At 38.5% G+C, this 16,546-nt stretch overlaps 1 long non-coding RNA gene across 7 annotated transcripts in view; it reads left to right on the top strand.

Annotated features, from left to right (window-relative positions):
- LOC309604814 overlaps positions 1 to 16,546 on the top strand; it is a 44,571-nt gene that overhangs the window by 392 nt on the left and 27,633 nt on the right. The window contains exons 1-5 of one of the 7 annotated variants that reach the window (XR_014231062.1): positions 42 to 127; positions 935 to 964; positions 4,167 to 4,212; positions 5,917 to 6,037; positions 7,662 to 7,767. This is a non-coding gene — a long non-coding RNA (uncharacterized lncRNA). Of the gene's footprint in view, positions 1 to 41; positions 128 to 147; positions 461 to 934; positions 965 to 4,166; positions 4,213 to 5,916; positions 6,038 to 7,661; positions 7,768 to 16,546 lie in introns of those variants that run through there. The other 6 variants (XR_014231063.1, XR_014231061.1, XR_014231066.1 and 3 more) reach the window with 6 other exon arrangements.

Raw genomic sequence — 16,546 nt, 5'->3', positions numbered from 1 at the left:
CACTCAGGCAAATGGCTTGCGGAAGTCCCGCCCCATCCTGCCAGGCCTTGGCTCGGCTTGCCTCTCCTCACTTTCCTTCTGCGGGAGCTCACTGCCGGCGCACAGGTGTCCTGCCACGCCCCGCAAGGTTCCACGCTTTGTTCTCTATCCTGCCCTCGTTTTGCATGTAGTCTGCGCGACTTGGGCCTCTATCTTTCCTCCGACTGCATCCCTCAGTCCTGGGTTCATGTCATCCTAGTGTGGAGATGGCATTCGGGACAATGTGCTGTGACCTCGCACTGACGCCATTCCCTTCCCACCCCGCCAACCTGACTTCCTTCTCCACCCCATGGAATAAACCAGATTGCTGCCAGTGGGAGGGAAATAGGGCCCCAAGGTTAATGAGGCAGTCCCTTACATTTATGGGTGGAATTTCTGTTTCTATGATGAATGTACGGATTTTGGATGACCGCCTCTTAAGGTGATACTATAGGGGGATGGAGAGACAGTCTTTTCCTTAGAGATCCATCCAGTTTCGGGGAAGATATATATATATATATACACACAGTTAATATTGAAAAGATGATGTGCTAAATCCTATATAAATGCGGAATCTATAACAGAGAGGAGGGGCAAAAGATGTACGCAGGCTATGAAAACGTTTGGTGGAGCAGCGCCCTGAGCTGGCCCTTTAAAAATGGATAGGATTCTTTAAGACCCTTATCTGAATTGGTAGAGCCTTCCAGAGTTCTGAAAATGATAAGGGGGGTCGGTTTTGCAGACAAAACCCGTTAAGAATTACTGTGAAAACCTGGAAGCCTAAAGTTTCAAGATATGTCAAATTATTTTTCAGGTGACCTGTACTGTCAAATGGTACTAAATTTATCGGACGTATATAATCCAAAATAATTTGTCCTCCTATAAAACGCTAATTTACCTCGTAATTCTCTTGCAGATGTTCACACAATTTATGGCACACCAGCAGGTAAATGTTGCTTTAAATGTTTTATCTAAAAGAATTTGTGTTTGGGGAACTCAAATGATGCTATAAAAAGAGCCCAGAAATATACTGATAACAGAAGACACAGCTTGAATTAGTCTCCAGGGATAAATCCATAGAATCCTGAATTTCCTCAGTTTTAACACTCAACACACTTTAATGTAATTACTACTTTAATACACTGTCTTCCCTGCTATACTTAAGCTCTGAGGGAGCGGAGACCTTGTTGTGTGGATTCCCAGCACCTGGCATGCTGCCTGATGCAGAGCAGACACTCATTAAGTATTGCTCAACCAGGAATGAATGATCAAGGGTTGAATTTGTGCCTATGTGGACCCTATGACCTATCTTTATACTTTCTTGTTTTCAGCTTTTTAATTAAGAAACATAAAGAAGGGAAGTGTGCCCCAGGGAACACTAGAGCTGGTTAAACTAGCCTCTGCAAATATTTGAATACCTCTATGGCTCAGGCAGTTTTTAGTGTTTTGGCAAAATCTGAATGTCACCGAACCCTGAAATTTATTGAGGTTGTCTCCTAATATGTCTGTTTCAGCTTTCTAAATAATTCATTTTAAAAATGCAGGTGGTAGAGTGGAAAGGACCCTAAACTAAGCTTCAGGGTGCCCTGGGTTCTTCTCTGAAGGCTATTGCTCACTTTACTTCTTTGAGCCTTTGTTTCTTAATGTGTAAGGTGAAAGGGATGGACTAGGTCATTGCTGAGGTTCTTTTTAGCTCTAAGCCTCCACTATCCCCTCAGTTCCTTGCAGGAACATGATTCTGGGGCATACAACCCTATCTCACTCCTCACTTCCCACACACAACCTCCCCTTCCCCTGGGCCCCATTCAGGGTCTGTGTTTTCCATACAGTTTTCCATATCACCATACAGCTGGTGATAGGTAAAAATAGCTGTTTTCTGACTATGAGACAAATTGACTGAAAGCTATCAGGAGAGCTTGCCCTTCAAGTTGTCTTTCCATTAATGATGATGGGTTTAATGATTCCATCCGGATTCTTTCTGGTTTCCCTCATGACTGCATGCCAACCCAAAGGGAGAAAATATAGAAACCCTGACAAAAGGTCTATGGACTGATTGGAGTAATGTAAACATGATCAAATGTAAACCTAGGACTTTGAGAATGAGTGTCAAAACACCACCCAAGTGGCCTGGAATTTAGGAGACTGTTTGGCATTTCATCACTTACAGTAATTAAACTGGGAGACTTCAGGGGACCTGGCATTTCAGATATGAAAAGAAGGAAGAAAAGCTATGTGGACTGAGAATGGACACACAGTGTGAATTCAGGGAATTTCTGTGGGTAGAACGCGAGGTCAGATGGTTTATAGAAAAAGGGTTTCAGAGTTTTATTGATTGTTAAAACAACATTAAGAAATGTTTCAACAGGAAAAAAGTTTTTCACTCCCATTCTTACAAATTAACACATTTTCATTTGCCTCGATTTCTTTCAATCAGTAACCATATGGTCAGTAAGTATTTTATTTCTCAATTTTAAGATCTTTGTGGTCAGGTCAAGATATTGTTAGAAATAATGTAAAGACAATGGAATATTACTCAGCCATAAAAAGAAACAAAATTGAGTTATTTGTAGTGAGGTGGATGGACCTAGAATCTGTCATACAGAGTGAAGTAAGTCAAAAAGAGAGAAACAAATACCATATGCTAACGCATATATATCAAATCTAAAAAAAAAAAGAAGGTACTGATGAACCTAGTTGCAGGGCAGGAATAAAGATGTAGATATAGAGCATGGACTTGAGGACATGGGGTGGGAGGGGGAAGCTGGGGTGAAGTGAGAGTAGCATCAACATATATACACTACCGAATGTAAAATAGTTGGCTAGTGGGAAGCAGCAGCATAGCACAGGGAGATCAGCTCGGTGCTTTGTGACCACCTAGAGGGGTGGGATAGGGAGGGTGGGAGTGAGACACAAGAGGGAGGAGATACGGGGATATATGTATATGTATAGCTGATTCACTTTGTTATAAAGCAGAAACTAACACAGTATTGTGAAGCAATTATACTTTAATAAAGATCTATTAAAAAAAAAAAAAAACATTATAACATTTTCGTCTTCCCAACTGAAAATTGTTAGTTTGTCATATTCTTATATTTTTTTAACTGTGTGTGTGTGTGTGTGTGTGTATATGTGTGGTTTAGTATCATTATAAACTCATGGATTGAAACACATTTGATATGTTTCATTCATTACAATTATTTTGCTTATTGATAACCAGATTGTCCCAAAATGATCCCATTCAAGTTGGCTCCTGAGTCATTTTGACATGACCAAACATTGATCCGCTTTCTGTCACTTTAATTTTGCTTTTTCTACAATTTCAATAAATAGAATCATAGAGTAGAATCAACTTTTGTTTCTGGTTTCTTCCTGTTAACATGATATATTAAGATTCATCCATGTTGTTGTGTGTACCAGTACATAGTTCACTCCTTTTTATTGCCAAGTAGTGTTCTGTTGATGGATATTCTACAATTTGTTTATCCAGTCAATAGTTAATGGACATTTGGGTTGTTTCTGGTTTTGCTTATTATAAATAAAATGAAGATGAAGGTTCATGTAGAAATCTTTGTGTGGACGTGTGTTTTCCTTTCTCTTGGATCTCTTGGATCTAGGACTGGAAATGCTGAGTCATATGGCAAGTGTATGTTTAACATTATAATAAACTGCTCATCTGTTTTCCAAAGTGGCTTATCATTTTACACCCCCATCAGCAGACTGTGAGAGTTCCAGTTGCTCTGTATCCTTGGCAATACACAATACTATCAATTAAAAAAACTTTAGCCATTCTAGTTGTTATGTAATGATATCTTATGGTGGTTTTAATTTGCATTTCCCTGATGATATTAAGCATCTTTTCATATTCTTTTTGGCCATTTATATATCTTCTTTTGCAAAGTGCCTGTTCAACTCTTTTGCCCATTAAAAAAATATTAGGTTATTTGTCTTATTACTGAATCGTAAAAGTTCTTCTATATTCAGAACAAAAGTTCTTTGTCAGTATATTTATTTCAAACATTTTTTTTCTCCCAATCTGTGGCTTGTGTTTTCATTTTCTTAACAGTGTCTTTTTGTTTGTTTTTTTTTTTATTTTTGTTTTGTTTTTTGGCCATGGCACTCGGCATGCGGGATCTTAACTGGACCACCAGGGAATTCTCTACAGTATCTTCTGAAGAACAGAAGTTTTTAACTTTGGTAAAATACAATTTATCATTTTCTTTCATTTATGGTGTGTGATTTTTGTGTTCTATTTAATAAATCTTTATCTACTATTAGTTATCAATACAATAGAGTTTCTGCAATGTTTTCTCCTAGAAGTTTTATATCTTTAAGTTTTACATTTCAGCTAGTAATCCTTTTTAAGGTAATTTTTGTGTATGGTGTGAAGTAAAGAACAAAGTTAATTTTTTTGCATACGGATGTCCAATTGTTCCAGCGCAATTTATTTATTTGTTTATTTATTTTTGGCTACGTTGGGTCTGCGTTGCTGTGTACGGGCTTTCTCGGCGAGCAGGGGCTACTCTTCGTTGCGGTGCATGGGCTTCTCATTGCGGTGGCTTCTCTTGTTGCAGAGCACGGGCTCTAGGTGCACGGGCTTCAGTAGTTGTGCCGCACAAGCTCAGTAGTTGTGGCTTGCGGGCTTAGTTGCTCTGCGGCATGTGGGATCTTCCCAGACCAGGGCTTGAACTCGTGTCCCCTGCATTGGCAGGTGGATTCTTAACCACTGTGCCACCAGGGAAGTCCTCCATTGAATTATTGACATCTTGGCTGCTTTATTTTAAGACAATTGACTATATATGTGTGGGTCAATTTTGGACTTATATTCTGTTCCATTTATATTTATGTCTATCTTTGTACCAATACCAGACTATCACAATTTCTGTAACTATATAGTTACTCTTGAAATCAGATAGTGTAAGTCTTCTAGCTGTCTTCTTCTTCAGAATTGTTTTGACTCTCCTAGGTCCTTTGCATTCCCATATAAATTTTATTTAATTAATTAATTTTGGCTGTGCTGTGTGGCTTGCGGGATATTAGTTCCCCAACCAGGGATTGAACCCCAGGCCCCCCAGCAGTGAAAGCGATGAGTCCTAACCACTGGACTGCCAGGATATTCCCTCCATATAAATTTTAGAATCATGTTCTTGATTTCTACAAAAAGCTTTTTGAAATTTTGACTGGGATACATTGAATACATATTTGGGGGAGAATTAAAAACAACATTGAGTCTTCTGATTCATGAATACTGTTTATTGTGCCATCATTTTAGATCATCTTTAATTTTTCTCAGCAAATTTTGTAACTTTCATTGTACAGGTCTATATATTTAATAAATTTATCCTTAAGTACATATAATATATCCTTCACATTCATAAGAACATTTTCCTGAGGTCTTAGAGAACACCCCATTTTGGGGAACCCTACAATAGCATTTACTCTCTGATTAAATGTACCTGAAAAATTTAAACAATCAGCTTGATATCTGTAATGAATGTAACAATGTGCTTGAGAAGGAGTTAAGAACCTCAATGCCAGGCCAAAATACACACCCAGTCTAGACATCTGGCTAAGTGCTTTGCTTTCATTGCCCACCAACCTTCAAGATAGTTTCATTCAAATTTCCACCTCATTAAAAATGACAAATCCTTATATCATGGATTTTTAGGGTCTCTCTCAAGATAAAACCCTGAGTTCTGAGTGCCAAAAGTCCATGGCTGTTTCTATCACAATGTCTACCTTTCTCTTACCCATGTGTTTACAAGTCTCTCTCCCTGACTAAATGAGTTCTTCTGGGGTAGGAGCCTTGTTTGCTTGTAACCCCAGTACCAGGAAGTGCCTGGCATAATAAATATTTTTTGGTAAATGCTTGATGGATGAATAGTCAAGGTTAATTTTCAGGTCTCAAGAAAGGAGACCGTTAAAGCTGAGGGGAACAGATGCTGGAACCGAGGTCAAGAATAGGAATAAGCACCTGGAATCCTAAAAGGCTGCAATGCAGTGGGAAGTTGGAACACAGGAGGTAACCGGGCATCGTCCAAGTTAGTTCTGGCAGACAGTTTCTTGCATCTTCTTGTATGTTTTAAGAAGCTGGATATTCTTAAAGGCAATGTCCAAGTAATTGACAAAGTGATCTTAGGCCCACTGAATTTCTTTTCATTTCAGTAGGTATTTACTGAATTCTTACTTATGTGTCAGGCACTCTGCTAAACAATGGGGAGAAAAGATGAGTAAGGTAACATTTCTCTCCTCAAGGAACTCACTATCTAGTGATAGTGAGGACAAATGATTCTAATACAATACACAATGATAGAGGAGAGAATTGAATGTTCTAAGAAATGAAAGGAGGAGGTGGGGTGGTTAGAAAAGGCTTCTAGGAGAAAATGAGGCCTGATCTGAATTTTTTTTTTTAAGACAATTTTTAAAGAGCAGTTTTAGGTTCACAGCAAAATGAGAAGAAGGTATAGAGATTTCCCATATACCTCTTGCCCACCCACATGGACAGCCTCCCCTACTGTTATAACAGGATGGTACATTTGTTACAATTGATGAACCTACATTTTAAAATTTTTAATTTATTTATTTATTATTATTTTTAACATCTTTATTGGAGTGTAATTGCTTCACAATGGTGTGTTAGTTTCTGCTTTATAACAAAGTGAATCAGCTATACATATACATATATCCCCATATCTCCTCCCTCTTGTGTCTCACTCCCACCCTCCCTATCCCACCCCTCCAGGTGGTCACAAAGCACGGAGCTGATCTCCCTGTGCTATGCAGCTGCTTCCCACTAGCCATCTATTTTACATTTGTTAGTATATATAAGTCCATGCCACTCTCTCACTTCGTCCCAGCTTACCCTTCCCCCTCCCCGTGTCCTCAAGTCCATTCTCCATGTCTGCGTCTTTATTCCTGTCCTGCCCCTAGGTGATGAACCTACACTGACACATCATAATTACCCAAAGTCCATAAGTTGCATTAGGGTTTACTCTTGGTATTGTACTTTCTGTGGGTTTGGACAAATGTATAATGATATGTATCCATCATTACAATATCACACAGTGTTTTCACTGCCCTAAAATTTCTCTGTGTTCCACCTATTCCTCCCTACCCCCTCCCTCTCCAAACCCCGGCAACCACTGGTTTTTTTTTAATGCCGCCATAGTTTTGCCTTCTCCAGACATCATGTAGTTGGAGTCATACGGTATATGGCCTTTTCAGATTAGCTTCTTTTACTTAGTAACCTACATTTAAGATTCCTCCATGTCTTTTCATGGCTTGATAGCTCATTGCTTTTCAGTGATAAACAATATTCTATTGAATGGATATACCATTTGCCTTTTGAAGAATATCTTGGTTGCTTCCAAGTTCTGGCTATTATGAATGAAGCTGCCTTAAACATCCATGTGCAGGTTTTCATTTGGACCTAGGTTTGCAACTCATTTGGGTAAATACCAAGAAGCATGATTGCTGGGTTATATGGTAAGAGTATGTTTAGTTTTGTAAGAAACCACCAAATTGTCTTCCAATGTGGCTAAACCATTTAGCATTCCCACCAGCCAGTGGCATATTCTTGTCAGCACTTGGTGTTGTCGGTGTTCTGGATTTTGACTTTTTTTTTTTTTTTTTTTTTGATCGCACAGTTCAGCATGCAGAACTACCCCCACCAAGGATGCAACCCGCAGTAGAAGCTCAAGAGTCTTAACCACTGAACCACTAGGAAGTCCTGGATTTTGACTATTTTAATAGGTGTGTAGTGATATTCTCGTTGTTTTATTTGCAATTCCCTAATGACATATGATGTGGAGCATTTTTTCATATGCATATTTGCCATCTGTATATTTTCTTTGGTAAGGAATCTGTTAAGGACTTTGGCCCATTTTTAAAATCAGGTTGTTTGTTTCTTTATTGTTGAGTTTTAAAAGTTCTTTGTATATTTAGGATAACAGTCCTTTATCAGATGTCTTTTGCAAATATTCTCTCCCATTCTGTGGCTTGTCTTTTTAGTCTCTTGACATTGTCTTTTGTGGTACAGAAGTTTTTTATTTTAATGGAGTCCAGTTTATCAATTATTTCCCTCATGGACTGTGCCTTTGGTGTTGTATTTTATTTTTTAATTTATCTAGTCATTTATTTTTGGCTGCGTATTTTTAAAAAAATTTATTTAGTCATTTATTTTTGGCTGCGTTGGGTCCTCATTGCTGCATGCGGGCTTTCTCTAGCTGTGGTGAGCAGGGGCTACTCTTCGTTGTGGTGCACGGGCTTCTCATTGCAGTGGCTTCTTTTGCTGTGGAGCATGGGCTCTAGGTGCGCGGGCGTCAGTAGTTGCAGCATGCGGGCTCAGTAGTTGTGGCTCGCGGGCTCTAGAGCACAGGCTCAGTAGTTGTGGTGCATGGGCTTAGTTGCTCTGCGGCATGTGGGATCTTCCCAGACCAGGGCTCGAACCCATGTCCCCTGCATTGTCAGGCAGATTCTTAACCACTGCACCACCAGGGAAGTCCCTTGGCATTGTATTAATATCTAAAAGATCATCTAGGTTTTTCTTCTATGTTATTTTCTAGGAGTTTTATATGTTTGCATTTTTCTTTATCTTTGGTTTTCTGTAGTTTGAAAATGCTATGCCTAGGTGTAGGTTTTTTACATTTATCCTTCTCGTTGTTCTCCAGTCTCCCTGGATCTGTGATTTTGTGTCTGACTTTAATTTGGAGAAATTCTGAGTCATTATTGCTTCAAATATTTCTCTTGTTCCTTTCTCTGTTTCTTCTCTTTTTGTTATTTCCATTATGCATATCTTATACTTTTTGTAGTTGTCCTACAGTCCTTGGATATGCATTCTGTTTTTTTCAGTCTTTATTGTCTTTGCTCTTCAGTTTTGGAGAATTCTATTGATATGTCCCCAAGCTCAGAGATTCTTTCTTCAGCCATGACCAGTCTACTAATAAGCCATGAAAGACATTCTTCATTTCTGTTACAGTGTTTTTGATCTCTAGCATTTATTTTCGATTCTTTCTTAGAATTTCCATCTCTTTTCTTACATTACCCATCTGTTCTTGCATGCTGTCTACTTTATCCCTTAGAGTCCTTAGTACATTAATCATAGTTGTTCTAAATTCCAGGTCTGATCATTCTAATAACTCTGGTTAGATGTCTGGTTTTGATGCTTGAGCTGCCTCTTCAAATTGCAGGGTTTTTGGGTTTTTTTTTTGCTTTTTAATATGCCTTTTAATTTTTCTTGATTGCTGAACATGATGTACTAGCTAAAAGAAACTGCTATAAATAGGCCTTTAGTAATGTGATGGTAAGGTGTGGGGGGAGTGGAAACATTGTGTACCTGAACTGAGTCTTAAAGAATAAATAGGAAGGACTTCCCTGGTGGTGCAGTGGTTAAGAATCCACCTGCCAATGCAGGGGACACAAGTTTGATCCCTGGTCTGGGAAGATCCCACATGCCACGGAGCAACAAAGCCTGTGTGCCACAACTATTGAGCCTGAGCTCTAGAGCCCACGAGCCACAACTACTGAGCCTGCGTGCCGCAACTACTGAAGCCCGTGCACCTAGAGCCCGTGCTCCGCAACAAGAAAAGCCACCACAATGAGAAGTCCGTGCACCGCAAGGAAGAGTAGTCCCCATTCGCTGCAACTAGAGAAAGCCCGCGTGCGGCAATGAAGACCCAACACAGCCAAAAATAAATAGATAAATTAATTAAGTAAAACAAAAAGAATAAATAGGAATTGCCAGGTATAAAGCAGAGAAAGTAAAGGAGAGAAGTAAGGGGCCAGCAAGATTAAAGGCTTGAAGAGAAGAGGCAGCAGGAGAAAAATCTCCCTTGCTTAATATCTCTCAGGAGTAAAATATTATGGTGATAACTTCATATTAGCTGTCTCCTTTACCAGATTGGGATCATGCCTGAATCAGCTTTATTTTCTTCACATTGACTAACACAGAGCATGGATTCTGTGTACAATGTGCTGTAAAACTAATAAATAATAATTTCCCAATGACATGGGACCTCTCTGCTGTCAGAGAATCACCCTGGACAAGCATAAGCTGGGCCTGGGGTCACATAAGTCCAGCCTCAGTCTTACACTGGTAAATAAATTAGAATTGCCTCAAATCATGGATGGTCCTATTACCACTATTCTTTCTACTATTACAACTACCACATCATCTATCTATCTATCTATCTATCTATCTATATCTATATATTTACATATATTTATATATAGATATATATAGATGGTAGTTTATATATATTATGTACTGCTTATGTATACATATAATATATATAAATATGTAATTTATATACACACATATAATTACGACTTCAAGTTTTAAAATTACTTTCATATACATTTTCCTAGTTGATCCTACTATATTGATCCTACTACTACTATATTATGACTACTGTAAATAGAAAAGAGAGAAGTAACAAGAGATTTTAGTCATTCAGTTAACAAATAGTTACGTGTCAGACTGTGCAAGCCACCTCAGGGATACAAAAGGCATATTGAAATAACAGAATTCATAGATAAAAGGATTATTTGGTCCAGCTGTCTCATTTTATAGACAAGTACTACAGGTACGGGAGGTCAAACTTTTTGGACCCTGCTTACAGACTCCAGGATTCCATAACAATCTAGTAGTAACGCTAAAATGAAAACATGTGAAACAATTCAAAAGCAATTAGGCAGTGAATAGTATGGTCCTGACAGAAGGGGAAAAAAATCCATGAAGAAGAAAGATGACAGAACTAAGTATCAGACACAGTCCTGGGAACTTCCATATGATCTTTATTAATCCTCAGAAAACACATCATCATCATCACCATCACCATTTTATGATAAAACTAAAGCTGAAAGAAGTCAGGTAATTTACCAAAAGCCCCACGGCAAGTGGTGGATCTGGAATTCAGAGCCAGTTCCTTCTAAATCCAACACGTATGTTATTTAAACTTTGAACCACTGAAGTAGAACAGGCCTCTGTGTGGGATGAGAAAAAGCTTTTCAAAAGTGCTGAAAAAAAAGGAGAGTAGGATCAAAGTAAGCAGGGCGTTGCAAAGAGGAAATTGTTACTTAGATAGGCAATAGGGAACATTTGCAGGCGCTTAAGTATAAGGAATAACATAATCATTATCGGGGAACTTGAAAGTTAGAAGGCATCTCAGGTGAGAAGTCATGTAGAAATCTATTTATAGCACAACTTACAGATATTTACTCAAATTCTGATTTAAGTAGTCACTTGACAGGGAATTTTCTTCTAAGGCCAGTGTATTACTCGCCAGCCCTAATTATTGATAGCTCTTTGGTAAGCATACTTTGTATTTCTTCAATCAAAAGAACGTAACAGCTCAGGACCAAGCTCAGAGCTTTGTGGCTCACTGCTGGAGATCTTCTAGGTTAAAACAAAGCCAAGAATCCATACCTTTGCATCCATCCATTCTTTCACAATACTTACTGAATGTTTCCGTGTGCTGGTCACTTTCTAGCGGATTGGGCTACAGAGATCTCTGCCCTCTTGGAGCTTCACTATGCCCTCTTACTTAATAGGATTTTCAGTATCACCAAACCATTTTGGATTTTTGTGCCTTCCCTCCTCACATACCAGACTTATTAAAAGAGTGCTTTCTTTTTAAAAATACATTGGGGTCACAGAGTAAAATTCTCCAACTGCCATCTGTTTATTTCAGCTAAGTACCATAAAGAAGTTTCCACCATAATGATCCTCTGGAGCTAGGAAACCTACCACAAGATCTAAAGCTTTGGCTGGTCATTAACTTCTAACTATGGTCTTTATTTCTTGTGGTGAAATAATGCACCTTTCCTTGCCTAATCCCTTCCTGGTGTGTATCAACATTATTTAACGTCTTCTAATTCAGTCATTTTTAATTTTATTTATTTATTTATTAAAAAAATTTTTTTTGGCTGCGTTGGGTTTTCGTTGCTACACGTGGGCTTTCTCTAGTTGCAGCGAGTGAGGGCTACTCTTCGTTACAGTGTGCGGACTTCTCATTGCAATGGCTTCTCTTGTTGCAGAGCACGGGCTCTAGGCACACAGGCTTCAGTAGTTGCAGCGTGCAGTCTCAATAGATGTGGGATGCAGGCTCAGTAATTGTGGCACAAGGGCTTAGTTGCTCTGCAGCATGTGGGATCTTCCTGGACCAGGGCTCAAACCTGTGTCCCCTGAGTCGGGAGGCAGATACTTAACCACTGTGCCACCAGGGAAGTCCCCAGTCATTTTTAAAATAAATATGTCTATAAACATTGAACTTTAAAAAATCTTATTTATTTATTCCATTCACTCTGCTGTTGTAGATAGCCAGTCAACCAGAGGTATTAGTGCAATTTTCACGGACTTAGGCTAAAATTTCTAAAATAAGGAAATTATCTAAGATCTTTATCAAAACCCTCTAGGATCCACCCACCTCCGTTACTTTTTTCATTAAGGTCTCTTGATTCCAGGTTCGAACTACACTCTTTTTTAAAAAAATTATTCTATTGAAGTATAGTTGATTTACAATGTTGTGTTAATTTCTGCCGTACAGCAAAGTGATTCAGTTATACATATACACATATTCTTTTTCACACTCTTTTCTATTATGGTTTATCACAAGATATTTAATATAGTTTCCTGTGCAAACTACACTCTTTAGAGTTCTTCAAACAGTACCACAGTTGTCTAGCATCTGTCTTTGGTCCCCTCCTCTTAATTTCCCTGTCTGAGCATAGGTCCGGAAGAGACCTTCCTCTTTCTTCCCCATCTTTCTGCCTTCCCCATCCTAAGTCCCCACATGCTCAGATGCAGGTACTTGGCCCATGACATTGCCCTTTCCCTTTCTCTCCACCAAAAACTCCTGGGGTTCCTTGGCTTTGATTCTACACTGCAGTGACTCACTCTCCTTTTCTCTTAAAGTCCAGTTTCCTTATCATGGCTTTGAGTTCCCTTCTCCCTTTTAGGTCCTGAGCTGCCTCCCCAGCTTCATCTCCCACCGCTCCGGTCTACACTCCATCTGCTCCACCCTTCCATCTACCTGACTGTTCCCAGGCGTTCTCCACTCGTGCATTTTTCCTTGTCTTTGCTCTGGCTGTCCTCTGCCTTCAGTGTCCTTTTTACCATCCTTTACCCATGGAAATTCTACTTCTTCTTAAAGCTTTGCTGAGTTCTAATAGCCCTTCCTCTGTAAAGCTTCCCCTGCTTCCCCAGTTAGAACAAATCAGAACTGACTGCAGTTCCCCACTCTGCTTCTATTTTCCAGTGCTACCTGCTCAGGATATCTTTCTTCAAGAAAAAGTTATCATATTATGTAGGTAAGGACTGGATTCTGAGCAAGGTATCACATTGGAAAACAATTTGCTAAATTATTTGATCTAAGGTGTTAATTAGCTGATAAAGTTTAACTTACAAATATAGGAGGCAGGTAATTACAGTAGACAGACTATATCATTGAGAGTCAGGAGACCTGGATTTGAATCTCAGCTCTGATTCCTCCCTTTATCCCTCCCTACCTCCCTTTCTTCCTTCCCAAAATGAGGTTGGCAAAGTAAACATCAGCCAGGTAATACAGGGCCTTGCAGTCCATGCTAACCGTAAACAGAAATCATTAAAAGATCCTAAGGAGAGGATTGAGAAGATCAGGTTTCTGCTTTGGAGGGATTTTTGGTTTGTTTGTTTTTGTAAAATATGCATAACATTTACCACTTTAATTTTAATTTTTAGGTGTATAGTTCAGTGGCATTAAGTACATTCACACTGTTGTGAAACTATCACCACCATCCATCTCCAGAACTTTTTCATCTTCCTAAAGTGAGATTCGGTATCTATTAGAAAATATCTCCTCTCCCCCTACCCGTGGCAACCACCATTCTACTTTCCGTCTCTATGAATTTGACTCTTCTAGGTACCTCATATGAATGGAATCATACAGTATTTGTCCTTTTGTGTCTGGCTTATTTCACTCAGCGTAATATCTTTAAGGTTCATCATGTTGTAGCATGTGTCAGAATTTCCTTCATTTTTAAGGCTGAAGCATATTCCATTGAATGTATATACAAAAAACCCCCTCATGTTTTGTTTATCCATTAATACATCAGTGGATATTTGTGTTGTTTCCATCTTTGGCTATTGTGAATAATGCTCCTGTGAATGTACAAATATCTGTTCAAGTCTTTGCTTTCAATTGTTTTGAATACATACCCACAAGTAGAATTGCTGGATTGTATGGTAATTCTTTTGTTTGTTTGTTTGGACGCGCTGCACAGACTTCAGGATCTTAGATCCCTGACCAGGGATTGAACCCAGACCCTCAGCAGTGAAAGTGTGGAGTCCTAAACACTGGACCACCAGGGAATTCCCTAATTCTTTAATTTTTTGAGGAACTGCCATACTGTTTTTCACAGTGGCTTCACCATTTTCCATTCTCATCAGCAATGCACAAGGGTTCCAATTTCTGCATATCTTTGTCAACACTTGTTCTTTTCTTTCCTTTTCTTTCTCCCTTCCTTCCTTCTTTCCTCTTTCTTTTTATTTCTTTCTTTCATCTCTCTCTCTTCCTTTCTCCCTCTCTCCCTCCATCTCTCCCTCCCCCTCCCTCCTTCCCTTCCTTCCTCTTCCTTCTTTCTTCTTTCTTCCTTCCTTCTTCCTTCCCTCCTTCTTTTCCTCTTTTTCTTTTCCTTTCACTTTCTCTCTTCTTTTTCTTTCTTTCTTTCATCATCCTAATGAATGTGAAGTGGTATCTCATTTGGTTTTGTTTTGCACTTCCCTAGTGATTAGTGATGTTGAGCATCTTTTCATGTGCTTATTGACCATCTGTATATCTTTTTTGGAGAAAAAGTCCATTCAAGTCCTTTGCTCATTTTTAATTGGTTTGTTTGTTTTTCTGTTGATGAGTTGTAGGAGTTCTTTGTATTTTGGATATTAATCCCTTATCAGATATTTGCAAATATTTTCTCCCACTCCATGGGTTGTCTTTTCGCTCTGTTGATAGTGTCCTTTGATGCACAAAGTGTTTTTAATTTTGATGAAGTTCAATTTATTTATTTTTTCTTTTGTTGCCTGTGGTTTTGGTGTTGTATCCAAGAAATCATTGCCAAATCCAATGTCATAAAGCTTTTCTTCTATGTTTTCTTCTAAGAGATTTATAGTTTTAGCTTCTACGTTTAGACCTTTCATCCATTTTGAGTTAATTTTTGTATATGGTTTATGGTAAGAGTCCAATTTCATTCTTTGGCATGTGGATATCCAGCACCATTTGTTAAAAATCCACTTTCTGTTTTTAAAAGATCATTTTGGTTACTTTATGAGGATGCATTGTGGGAGTAAAGGTAGAAGCAGGGAGAAGAGTCAGAAGGGTATCGCAGTAGTCCAGGTGAGAGACGATAGTGTCGAGATGATAATGATGTAGAAATATGGTAGATAAAGTAAACAGCAGTAGACATTGAGAAGAGAACGTGGATTTTAAAATATTTTGGAGGTAGAACTGATAACATCTTCTCATGCCTCGAATATAAGATAGCAGGGAAAGGAAGGATAAAGACTTACTTAAATGTTTGACTTGAGTTTCAGGAGGGATGGAAGTGACTGTGTGAACTTGGTTAAGTCACTTTCAGCTGTCTGAGCCTCAATTAGTTTATTTGCAAAATGGCAAAAATAGTAAAAATATCAACCCCACCATATCACATAATTGAAAGGGTAATATAAGATAATAAATACAAAAAAATTTTGAAACATATAAAGCAATAACACAAGTAGGGGCTGATTGTATTTTCATTGTGGAATTTGGATTTTAACAGAGGGATTCACGGAGATAATAGACTTATTTAACCTCAAGGAATAATAACATTGATGGCGGAATTTCAGACGCTGTAGTTATCACTCAAGCAAAGACCTTTTCTGGTGTCTCTCAAATCACAACATGTAGGTAATTACCGCATTCCCCAGACTTTACAGTCATACAGTTTGGTCATAGCTCTACTTTACAGAATTGTAATTGAACCAGGGGCTTAATAACAACAAAATTCACATTTGCACAGTACCTCATAGTTTTAAAGTCCCTTTACCATCTTATTTAATGCTCACTTAACCGTATGATTTGGTATTATTACTCCTCATTTTCAGATGAGAAAAGTCAGAGGTTGAATAACTTGGCTACTATTAGCCAGTAAGTGATGGACGTGTGATTCAAACCAGGTCTTTTGACTCAAAATACTATGTTTCTACTACACCAAGAATGTGAGGCTACACAGATCCTACATTTCATCTTTTAGATTCCCAAAGGTCCTCATGTTTTTCGTGGTTTGTTTTTCTAAACCCTTAACAATTGTTGAAACATAAGACACGTGTTTCTCTGTCTGGTTTTAGTGCCTTCATAAAATTAATAACCTAAGAGTATGATGGGCCCTTCCGTATTAATTGAGAAAATATGACCATCCTACAAATTTTATTGACTTTGTGGTCCCATCATAATGGTATACTTGGGTTTTATCTGAGTAGATCAAGCACTGGAAAATCCATTTACTCACCACGAATAAAGTA

Source organism: Balaenoptera borealis (genome assembly GCF_965194805.1).
Source record: "Balaenoptera borealis genome assembly, chromosome: 11".
Lineage (NCBI taxonomy): Eukaryota > Metazoa > Chordata > Mammalia > Artiodactyla > Balaenopteridae > Balaenoptera > Balaenoptera borealis.
Note: the sequence above shows the minus strand (reverse complement) of the source record. Positions and strands in the feature narration are given on the sequence as shown.